We start from the raw sequence: 11,201 nt of genomic DNA on the forward strand, positions 1-11,201 counted from the left end.
AAGTTTTTCTACCCTTTCTAAACAAATCTGACAAATTTTCTGACACGAAAATCTTACTAAAACATATCTATTGCTTACTTTACTTGACACATACAGCAATTTCTGTCAATTATTTAAAAATCCATACAGTATATATATTGTCTCCACATGAACAGGAAAGGCTAATATATAGCAATTACCTGTCTTCTGCTTTACTCATTTTATTTGGGATGGGCAGGAAATTTTTGCATAACTGTTAATTAAGATTTCATTCTCACCCTTCCGGAGTAGTATAATGTACTGGGACAGAAATTCAGCTTAACCGGCATCTAACACTCAGCCATATTCCTTTTTAATAAAAGGTGTTCATGAATCAGCTGAAAATCTCAATTCATAGTTGGATGACACTTTTCTTCAACTAACAACAATCCTCAGTTACAAATGCCAAACAGGAAGAGCACATCTGTGAAAAACAAGCCTCTTAAATTGAACGAATGAATAACAATGACGTGTGGGTTGTGCTTTCTATGCAGCAAACTCTGAGAAGACCTTTCTGTGAACAGCTATCCGGTAACAATTGAAGACGCTTTGGTGTTCCTACCCGCCTCCCACAGCCCTTTGTAACAGCAGTTCAGTAGAGAGTCTGACGGCAAGATTCCTTTGTCATTTGAAATTTCAGGTACTGTAATTCAGCTCAGTGCTGCACAAAGGAACTCTCTACTGAATGGCTACATGTTTGTACAGAAGAAATAGAAATTTCTCAATGGCCGGTTTTGAGTGTGTGGCACAAATTCTTAACTGTAAGTTATCCCAATTAAATTGCCTTCTACTAAGAAACCTGTTATTAGCTGATGGGTTCTCAAATACCATGTTGCTAACAATAATGTAAACTCTATAAAAACAGAAGAGAACAGAACAAGGTTCATCTTCACGTCCAAGGCTCAGTGTAAGTGGCATTTCCTCATCATTCTCGTAGGCCCACCAGAAGAGATATTGGATGCAAATATAAAAATGCAGAAGTATGAGCATGAACAAATCATTCTCAACTTGAAAGCTGCAGTCTGTCATAAGCAAACCCCCTCCCTTTTTGGATCCATAATATTAAGCAGTAACTAAAATTATTCAAAACGCTTTATTCGTTGTATCAGAGACTGCAGGAGAGAGACAGGGCAACATTAGCACTGGTAAATTCACTGGCAATCCCCACACCAATATGTTTACGTAATCCAACAACACAAAAATAAGGAACTATCAACCTTGAGCTTTGGAGCTCATCCCAGAAAGCAACCCCCTTTAGCTGCCAAAAGGCAGACCACCTCTAACCCAGAACAGCAGAGAGAAGCAGGCCAAAGCTTCTTACATCAAGAGGAGGGCCACACATTTTAGATGAATGTAACAAACACTTTTAATTTTGCAGAAAATTCCCTTCCATCTCATCAGAGGGCAAGTTCTCAAATATTTCTTCTTCAGTGACATGGAAAACAGGGTCTGATTTCTCACATTCTCTCTTGCCAAAACAGACAACAATTTTCCAAATCCAGTTGACCATTTCTTCTCCACCATCCCAAATCCCAGTCACTGGAACCAGAGTCTGACAACTGTTATTTGGACTCCTTCTACTTAACTGACATTCTGGAGCTCCAGGCTGTAGCACAATCCCAGCATTTTTCACTCTTGAAAACAGATGCCGGTAGGAAGAAGTAACAATTCCGTCTGCAACAATTCTCAGGTTCCCAAAGACAACCTTTTCTCAACAAAAAATAAACAAAAGAGGGTCTTTCTACAGATTGTTAGAGGTTCCTATCCATGGCTTTCCATGCCTACATTTGACACCATTTGTCCAGCTATAATTAAAGGTAAAACAACACTCTTCAGGATCACAGAATCTCCAAAGGGTTTTCTCCTATCCCAAATCTGTGACTATGGAGGAAAAGCACATGCTTTAGAGAAAAGACTGGAACTGCATGTTACACGCAATTTGCTTTCACAGTGATAAATTGCATCATCTGAACGTTAAAGCACAGGTCTCTAATGTACAACTCACTGTTCTGTTCCTGCTAGCTGTGGTTGTGCTACGTGATCCTTGAAGGCACACTTCTATCCAGTGCTTCTGATTTCCCCATCTGTAAAAGTGCGAATAAGTATCTGCTTAATAGAGATGTTTCAACACTCATTTCCTTAGCATTTGCAAGCATTTTCAGGTCCTAGGCTAGACAGCAATTACAGAAGCTGAAAGTAATATTAGTTTAGATCATATTTTCTATATTTTTCCTCTCTCGTTCTTAATTTTGAAGGACAACTGCAATTGCAGTTCATCTATTTAGGCTTATCCTAAAGTCATTATTTGTTATGATGCTGTTCCTGCCTTCAGCTACAGAGAAAATGACTGTCCCTCCCCCCTCACAGACAGGATTAACAGCCACAGAGGATGAGTTATGGCTAGTCTAACCAACAGGAATTCAGAAGAAAATTTGTTTTCAAAAGTACACCTAGAGCCCAGGAAAAAATCTGCCACCCCAGGACTTCCTAAAGCTTTGTCACAGCTTTCTTTAAAAAGTACACAGTGTGTTTTTCCTCATCACCAGCCTGCACCAGACAACTGTTGAGACTTAGGGATTCTCAAGGCAGCATGTGAACTAAGTGGTGTGAAATAAGAGGTGTAACACCTCTACACAGATTCTGCACTCATGCCTCTTTTTTTTTAAAGCAAATAATGTATTAAAATATCATCAGCCCCAGTGGATCATTTTATTTATACATGGAATAATAAGTATTTTACTTATGTCTGTCAGTCTTCAAGTAAGCAGGCTGAATTGGGAAAAAGAGGCTAGAGTGTGCAGTGAGATTGTTTCCAAATATGTTCCACCAAACGGGTAGTAATTTGCCTCATCATTTTTTCTTCAACCTATAGTTTCACCTTTCTTAGCAGAGCAGGTGCCAAATAGAGCTGCACAGGCTTATTTCTGCTAAATTTAGTTTAGAAAATTCACAGTTCATGGCCGGACTGCTCTTAATGTCCTTTATTGGTAGACTGATGAGTACTTTAATCCACCTTACCCAGAACTAAGCCGTTACCAAGTAGCAAGTAGCCTATGACTGTTATCAGCTTTAGCCCACCAGACATTACTGAATAAATGGAATCCTCAAATCAGCTAAAGACAAGACATTTTGGGACAAATATATAGACTGGATGCTGATGTACTGCACAGTGCATATACAGATTAACACCACTCAACGATAATCATTAAGCACCCTTACAAAGTGCTGTTTCAGCTTAGAGATTGGTTTACAATTTCCAATCAAACACATTCTACAATCACAAACAACTTCAAAGGTTATGTTAAAAAACATGGCACCTCTGTTCTGAAAATATTTTGAAGTAGTCTTTTTTGAAGTTGCTGTAGTGTAAATATTTGCATATCTACTCTCAATTGTAACAATTATAGTCTTCTGCATTATTCACGGTAACCAATAAATGGAAATGAAATAAGTGAAATTATAACAAAAAGGGAAAGACGATATAAGGCAAATGACAAGCTTAAAATAGCTGCAGAGTCTCAACACAGGACTCCAGAACACTGCACATGTGCTTCATGTCACAATGAGTAACACTTTAGCAACTTAGTGGGCATATTCAGTGTGGTTAAAAGTGAAACACATTCATTCTCATCTGTTTCATGTCTACCTATGAGTGAAAGAATATACACAGCTTAAAGTCTGCATGTGCTTTCCTGCCTCTCCAAACAGATCCACTGATGACCTTACCCACAAAAACGGAATTTCTGAAAGAGATCCAGATTGTAGGATAACGGCCTTAGTTGCTTCTTGCCACAAAACAGGAAAATAATGACACATCTCTCTAAGTTTTCCTGAAGAGCATGTCCTTAACTTGTTTCATGAGCTGCAGCCTAAGGATTTAAATGTTTGTAAACACTTGCAAAGTCTTTATATGTTTAACAAAATACTTAAGTATGACCTCAAATCTTAGCGTCTTCAGTGGGATCTCAGAGCACGTCCTCTGCCAAACTGGGGTATACGCTTTGCGAGATTAGTTCATATGTTACCTTTGCATATTACAAAAGTAGATGGAAATATTGCCTTACATTTATTTTAATACAATTGTTTAATTTGAGGTTTATAAAGCCATGCATAAAGCATTTGTTATTCCACCTATAACAAAACTGATCCATTAACTCTGACAATATTTTTAGTACATATTTTGTTACAAAAGCATTAAGACACGTTATGAATCATTCTGGCATTATGAGAGTTAATAGAATACTATATATTCTTCAGGATTATTAATATTTAGTGTCATTCAGTAAATTAAAAAATCAAGTTTAACTGAGGTTAAAAATATCTGATGATACAGTACATAGATGATTGTAAATGTATATTAATGAAGCTTTACACAATTGACTGGTTATCTTTTCGTTAATCACTCACAAAACCATGCCAAACATATATCAAAGGCTTCAGCTCCTTTTTCATCCAATCTTCCGACATTTCATTATTACGGTTACCTGATTAATGGATGCAATAATATATGTGGCATGATATGATATGTTCACATTAAGTTTTAATCAAATATTACTAAATTCAGAAAACATTAAGTAAATCATGACTGATGAGGCAATATTGCTGTACTGTCATATTGATGGTTAGAAAAACTCACTATGGAGAGTTACAGATTAAGGAAGAGAAGTAAATCTTATGAGGAAATAGAAGTATCTCAAGTTTAACTAGTTGGTTCTTTTAAAATTGCCTTCCAGCCAAAAGCTGAATATTACATCCATCAAAAGTATTCCAGTGCCTGAACTGATATGAATGTTTTCTTCTCTTACAAGTTGTCTCAGTCTTTCAAAAGCACGGATTAACATATGCTCTGCAGCAAGGACCTTCCCCAAAAGATGATGGCATGTGTAGCAAAACAAGCATGATTCCTCACTTCAGTTGGGGAAACTTAGCTGGATTTATTTAAAATCCTGTTACGGCCTGTGAAGCTGGGTACCTGCTGCATTGAATGCTCCTGTTCTGCTCATTTTTACTCAAAGTATGCTATTACCACTTTGCAGAATATAGACAGTGAGGTACATAGGGGTTACTGTTGATAGATTCTTTAGAAGTTAAATGATGAATCCTAAATACCAGAATTGGAAGGAAGACTAGTTAAAAAAAAAAATTGTAACAAACTATTTCAAACAATAACCTGTACTAAATAAAACTTATCACAGAGAATTTAGAGTTCCTAGAAATAAATTCTTTTAGGGAGTAATTCTGAATTTGCATGACTACGTTCTGAATCCATGACTATGTTCATATCAAATCTCAATCCTATGCTACATGCTGCAGACTAAAGAGCTATTCATTTGCTCATATCTTAAAAAGTAGAAATTAAAACATTCTTTTTGTATGACTATCTTTTTTGAGAGATGTGAAGACGTCAGAGGTCATTGGCTCTTCTTTTGAGTACAGGAAGTAGCGTGCAAATCCTGCTTACCTGTTTAATCAGTTGTAGTCAACACAAGGAGGAGGGGAAAAAAAAAAAACCAAAACGTATTGCATTGGGTCTCAGGAATTTTATTCCTGATTTTTTTACTACTGACTTGCTGCAAGACCTTTCCCAAGTCAGTTTGCCTCTTCAAGTCCTGGTTTCATCTTCAGTTCTTTCTCTGTCTTGATAGATCATAACGGGTGCAAGACTGTCGTGTACTATGTGTACATGCTTGCCAGCAGGGGAACTCTCAGTACTAGGGTGCTGCAAATCAATGCTATTCAGCTACACTCTGAATAGTAAGAGTAATAAATATTTAACACGTTTAGTGGGAATGTTTTTTTTGTCTGATTTGTCTTTTGCTATAAGTCATGCAATATAAAGTATTTTAAGAGAAAGCATGCAGACAATAAAGGGAGAGAGAGAGAAGGAAATTAAAATGCTAGAATGGATACAGTGAAATGACTGACTAACTGAGATCAGCTGGGAAGGATCTCTTAGTATTGACGTATTTTGGTACCTCAATTGAGCTACTGATTTCATGCTGGTTACAACTATGGCTCAAGATTTAGTTAGACACCTTCTTGCTGTAAAAAGTGAGTCTGGGATTTTTTATGTGCAACTAGTTCATATTGTATAATGTGAACAGTTATGAGAATAATTAAAGCAAATCACTAAGTTATCTCCCTCCATACTAAGATAAGTTTTGTACAGTTACAAGATTAAAAAGCACAAAATTCCTGTGCATGTAGGACCTAATAACAATGGAAGAATGCATCCAAACCCACAGCTCTTACCTCAGGCAGACTCCCACTGGTGTTGGCACCTCATGCAATGCAGAGAAGAGTGCAGGCACTTCAAACAAAATTGCCTGGAAAGGTTTGATTCACTCTCACTTGATTAATTGAATGAGTATATTATAAGCCAGTCTTGCAGCACTTGCTTTTCTCAGGAATCGAAACACATCAGAAAAAAATACCTTGAGGTAACTCAAGGTCCTTAGCAAAGTGTAGACCGCAAAGCCTAATGTTATGGCTCAGGCCTCCAAAAAATTAGTGGCTTCCTCTTCAATCCTCTTTTAACATTAAGGCCCAGCTTTTAAAGACCCCACATTGCCTCCTACTCTAGAGGGTTGTGTTAAAGATCAGACCTTTTGACAATCGGTTAATTTGCAATGGGCCTATTCCCGTGCATTTAGTCTGAGACATGAAAAACAAAATAGAAAGAGCCAAAGTGAGTACTGAGGAAAGGCGATGTTCAATGGATTTTGAAAAGAGACATTTCGCATGGGCAAGGAAGAGCAGAATTTTCTGTCCAGCTACAGAAACACAGCTGCGGAGTTAGCACAAGAGACTCACTTTAGAAAAAGAGAAAGCAGTCAGGGCTAGCGATGTAAGAACAGACGCTTCATGACCGTTAGCAAAGTAAAGCTATTAAACAAACCTACCTTCCTAGGTATTACCTTTTCTTACCTCCCATCCCTGAAAGACTTTCTAAAATTTCCACTTTTGTCTAACCTTTTTACACCCCCGAAATCAGAGATGAGGGTTTTTTGTTTTGTTTTGTTTTTAATTTTTGTGGATAGAAGCAGCTGAGACAAGCGTTGCTCAGCTGCCCATAGCAGGATATAGGAAGGCAATAACAGAAGCAGCGGGGCAGCACTGGCACTTTCAAAGATGGGCATAAACAGAGCTGGAGATCTGAGCTGGGGAAACAGGAGCAGGATTGTGGGTTATAGGTGAGTGGGGCTTTGTGGCAAGGGTGGGAAAGTGATGAAAGGGAGGGTAGTGGTTTTATAGTAGAGGTGTAGGAAGGGGTTGTGTATTAAGAAACGTTAGGAAGAAAGTTGGGGCAACTGAACAGGATAAGAGAGAAACACGGCCATCCTCACACACCCAAGGCCGATCCCCTAACACCCCACAAGACTTTCAAACTCTTAATCTCTTCCTGGTCCTCTTTTTTGCCGGCAGAAATATGGCAACCTGAGCGAAAGTAAACTGAAAAGTCATTATATCAACTATTCATTATCATGCTCTGACAAAATACTGAAAATAGGAAATTTCTGCTCAGTTTCATATTGAAAGTCTGTGAATACTGAGGGTTTTTCTGATATCTTGCCCCTGGCTGGACAAGTGAAATAAAGGCACACTACTCAGCCCTTCACCATTCCCACCAACTCCTTTCCCTAAATTAGTCATACTAAGCAAAGAAATCACACTAAGCAAAGAAATAGATATAATTAGTTACTTGGAACCTGATCTAAAGCCTAATGAAATCAGCAGAAAACTTACAGAGAGAATGAGCTATAAAGAAAATATTAGTTCGACTGCTGTGGGCAAAACCGTACTTTCAGATCCAAGCAGAGGATTTAGCTATTTTATTCTGCAAGCAATATCTTCTTGATTCTAAAGCTAAAACAAGAGACCTAATTAATTCTAAAGCACCACAGTCATATGCATTCTTAGTATGCAGGAATTCAATAGTTTCTTTTTTAAACAGTAATATTTAAGAAAAGCATTTAATTTAAATGGTTGTGGTTCTTCTTTCCAGTAAACACATGTGAAGGCATACATTGCGTTTAAACATAATAAATTCAGCTAAAATCATGCATCTGGGTCAATCCTCTGCATGTAATCAGGATTATGAAAATTTACTTTTTTTTCCCTCCTTATCTTTCTCAATAAATGGTCTATGTACAGATGACTAGAAATTTATTCAGACATGGTCTTCCTGGTGTTCTTGTGTTTTAACTTACCAATTCTTTCTTCCCTGAAAATCTGACTAGGTGTCTAATTCTGTCAGTTGCTCTTGTAGCTAAGGGAAGTGCCAAATTTCTAAGCTGCACTGACGTTCTGAAAATAAAATTTTCATGCCAATGTGTTTCAGCTGCAAGTTTTCCGCCCATTTTAGTGACTCTCTCTTTCGGTTTTTGGTTCCGGCCGCTCACAGAAGAGCTGGAGAAGCCAAAATCCACATAGGCTCAAAGGAAGGGAAAAGGCTTCAGGAAAAAACTTTCATGTAGTTTACATTTCCTCCAACATTTCACTCTCCTGCATCTTCCCAGCACTTTGAAGCAAGTTTCTTCAATGCCAGTTGTCAAAGCCCTCCCTCACGGAGGGTCTTGCCCACCGCCCCTCTAAGGCATTCCCCAGAGGCAACCTGAAGAGATGTTGCAGATCTAGGGGAGATCCTGAAATCTAGTTTCTCAGAAAATCTGACAAATGAAAGCAGGCCCATCAGCCTGATGGCTTTGGTCATGTGTGGTGGGAAATAAATTGTCAAAGACATAGGGGAATCCCTTTTGTTTCAAAAGTGCTTCTTCAAAGAAACAGACATCCCAATCTCTCTTTCAGGAAGACACTGTGTGGGAGGCTCTGTGGGCCCTCCTACAATGCCACGACTGAGGAGCCTGTCTTTAACTGTAGCTTAACTGAAAATGCACAGTCCAGATAAAATGCAAAGGCACAAAGAGTAAATAAAGAAGTAGTCAACGCTAAGCAAAGTGTGGGCTGAGGAATTCTGCCTCCTAAGGAGGTGACAGTCAAATGAAGCTGGCTCATCATGCGTGTCAAAGGCAGCATCAGACAGGTAAATAGCAATTCTACACTTCCCTCCTACTCTAAAATTCCCCTCTTAAAACACAGGGTATTTTAGGAAGCTTCCTGCTGACAGGCACATCCTGCCTAGAATTACATTTTAGTAGTTCCTCTTTTAGACAAATATTTAATTTATACTTATACTGTCAGCATGATATTCCCATGCAGTCCCTAGGAAGAGCAAAACAGGCAAAATAGAAAGGGTGGTAATTAAAAGAAATAACAATCCTGTTTTCATTGATAAGTTTACAGATAATGCAGTAAGATGTATTTACTATGATGCTGTTTTCTCTGTAGGGCAACTTTAAATCTTTTAGAACAACTCTCTAGACAAGTAGCCATTTTCAGTTCAATGAGGTTAATAGAGATGATCTGGAAGGAACATGTGACATCCGGCACTCCAGGTTCTTGAAATTTTGGGTAACAGTTTATGAAGTGTCTCAAGATGATTCTTTAAACGAAGCAGAACTTCCACATTAATTTAGATTTTGGATTAGCAATAATATCACTATATCACATCATAACTCATGTTACACAGATGACTTGTTGGCCTTACTTGCTTTCCATAGGATCTCCAGGAATCGCTCATGTGATGCTTCTTGAAAAATCAAGGCGCAAAGATAGTTTCATTTTACCAAAGCCAAGAAGTACTACCTACCTATCAGAAAAAAAAAAAAAAGACAACAGAAACAACTAAAGCTGGATACAGCGTCACAAACAGCAACATGGATGGTTCTGAAGTAAACCCTGCGAATCACCAGTGGCATTTAAAACAGGAGATTTTAAAAAGTAATTATGTTAGGATTCTTTTTATTTGCCTTCAGCTTTTTCAGCTGTCTAAAACTGTGATAGCTAAGTAGAAAATAACACACTGATTTAGAAGTTCAAGAAAACCATCCAACTTAAGCATCTGTTAACTGCCCTCGGCTGACAAGGGTCGCGGCCAGTTTTCCAAAGGGGTCTACAGTCACTGCCACTTTGCTGGAAGTACAGTAACGACCACTGCAGGCTGCATGAACAACAGGCATGCCAAAACATGATGGCTTGACACAGCAACATGGCTCCTACAACCTTTATTCTGTTGTTACAATTTTCTTCACTCCTTTAGCTCCCCTTCCTTAAGGGGTAAATTAGCCCAGCATCTTTCTTCCATTTCCATTGATGACAATGTCTCTTGAAGGGGACACTGACTGTATCTAGAAACTCAATACATTTTATTAATTTGTCTTTCCTGAAAGGAAAGCATTTCTCAGAACTATTTTGTTGTTTAGTTTAGTGGATAGAAATGTTAACTGCTAAGTAGCAGCTTGATACTATGCAATTTGGCTGCAAGTGTGTCTAAAATCTCATCCTACAAAATATTTAGAAAGATCATTAAAATTCACTGCTGGACTAATGCAGCATGAAAAAGGACCATCAAAACACGGAGTTAACCAGCTAAAGTGTAAACATGGCACATTACTCAGTATAACTCCATAAACAATTCAACAATTGAACATCTCAGAGATTTGTGCTCAGATGTAAAGATCTTTGGAAGACTTTTTCATATTGTAGCACTACTGGCAAGAGAGAGAAAAAGGCCAGGCTGCAGAAGGATAAGGGTTACTGAAGGACTTGTCATTACCAAGAGGAACAGTGAACAAATGGGATGGTCAAGATGGGCTTTGTATTCCTACAGATAATTGTTATCTCCGCATGAATGCATGTGTGTGCATGAGCTACGAGGAAGAAGGGAAATATGGAGGTTTGGTACAGCAAATGCAATTAAACTGTATCATCTCATAGGTCAGCGTAGTAAGTCCCAGCAGCGAAGCGCCAAGCAGCCTTTCTTCTCTCCATCCTAGCTGACCTAACACTTCAGCGACCGCTGTGGGGCAACTTCACCCATCTACTACCTAATCAGTGGGCTTAACATCAAAACCACTGTGGACTACACAAGGTCTTACTTGGTGATATATAATTAACCCAACTGATAAAGTCTTGCAAATGAAAATAGCAACTAGTAAAGCATTTTCTAGAAGCTCCTGGCCTGAAGATACTATCTTGTCTAACCACATAAGCTGAAGAAAAACTCCCCCTAGCATTCCCGTGTTGCAAAGCCAGTCCCCGCGGCATAGGAGAGGTTGAGAGCT

Source organism: Struthio camelus, chromosome 7 (genome assembly GCF_040807025.1).
Source record: "Struthio camelus isolate bStrCam1 chromosome 7, bStrCam1.hap1, whole genome shotgun sequence".
NCBI classification, from domain to species: Eukaryota; Metazoa; Chordata; class Aves; order Struthioniformes; family Struthionidae; genus Struthio; species Struthio camelus.